The sequence below is a fragment of the Protopterus annectens genome, chromosome 15.part0 (genome assembly GCF_019279795.1).
Source record: "Protopterus annectens isolate FY-2018-M chromosome 15.part0, PAN1.0, whole genome shotgun sequence".
Lineage (NCBI taxonomy): Eukaryota > Metazoa > Chordata > Ceratodontiformes > Protopteridae > Protopterus > Protopterus annectens.
In genome coordinates this window covers 716,047,442-716,048,887 of record NC_056749.1, presented here as the reverse complement: position 1 = coordinate 716,048,887, position 1,446 = coordinate 716,047,442, and the positions used below count along the sequence as shown (strand labels likewise).

General features: G+C 37.1%; 1 pseudogene; it reads right to left on the bottom strand.

Annotated features, from left to right (window-relative positions):
• Nucleotides 1-539: 539 nt before the first annotated feature.
• LOC122790204 lies at nt 540-658 on the bottom strand (annotated as a pseudogene).
• Nucleotides 659-1,446: the final 788 nt, after the last annotated feature.

Here is a 1,446-nt window from a genome sequence, read left to right as displayed (position 1 = left end):
TAAAATGAGATGTAAAACAATAAAACAAAGCCCTTATTGATTTGTATATGATAAGCACTTTTGGCTAAAAGCCTTCCTCAGATCATAAAGAATCAGGTTACACAGGGCTAAAATAAATGAGTGAAACAACAATCATGTGGCTCAATCCAAGCCAACACCTTCTTTCAAAGCAGTGAGTTTACAGCCAATCAGAGACCTTAAAGGAAACACACTTCCAAGTTGCCAAGTGAAGACAATTTCCTTGAAGAAACAGCACATACCAGGCTAAGGCAGCCTTGTCAACACTAATCAATGTTGATGTTACTTCATTTCTTCCTTCCCCAGTAAATACTTTGGGTTTATATAACTGCTTAGGACCTGTATAAAGAACATCAGTCCTTTTAGAATAAAACTTAACAAAAAATCTAGTAGTTCTAATTCCATTGCTCAGCGGTCATTAATTAATTTATCTTGGTTCAATGTGTCAAGCAAAACAAAGGACATGAAGACATAGTGGAAATTGACTTTTTGTGCTGATAAGAACAAACTCCATGGGGTTACTGGTTCAGCATCTGGTATTCACAGGCAGTCTCCCATGCAAGTACTAACCAGGTCCAATCCTGCTTAGCTTCCAAGGCCAGATGAGATCGGGTGCATTCAAGGTGGTACTGCCATACAAGCAAAATCTGCTTCTTTGTATGATAAACACAAACCAAGCTAGAACAGCTTTTGTAACATTGAGCCATATTACTTTTCCATTGTTCATTTTCCCATTATTAATGACAAAGGCACATATAGATGTCAAAAGTTCCTCTTAATGAAAACTCCCCAAAGGGTATAATTGTTCAAAATCCATTGCATAAAGCAAATCTGAAGTCACTAGTTGTTTATCTCAACACAGACTTTCTGTGCTATGAACCATCTTTCAATTACCAAAGGAACTTAAAGAATACCAACATCAAGGAAGTGATTTTCTTTGCTCCTCAGTGCTTAATACTTCACTTATCTCTGTACAACATCCTTATATTGAACGCTTCACATTCCTTTGCTAGTAGACCAACTACAGGATCCTTTGTGCACTTGTCAACATATGGATATGCACCTTGCCTTTCAAATCAGTTTAAGTGGTACAACTGCATTTAGGCCCAGAAGGCGATCTGCTCAGAGATTAATAATCCAGTTCACCTCACATATTTCAGTCCTGTTGCTTATATCTCCACCTCTAGCACCTTCAAAGGCAATATCAATGGCTTTAAACATGAAGGAATATAGGAGATACTGAATGACATGATTTGCCAAAGAGTTTTTCTGATCCTTATACTGGATATCTCTCAGAAAGGCACAGCACTCTGTCCTTGAATTGTTGTTTGGTTTTGCCTACATAATAAGCAGAACAATTTAAACAAGTAGCTAAGTAAACAATATGTTTGCTATTACAGGTAGTGCTGCATGAAAAATGATATTACA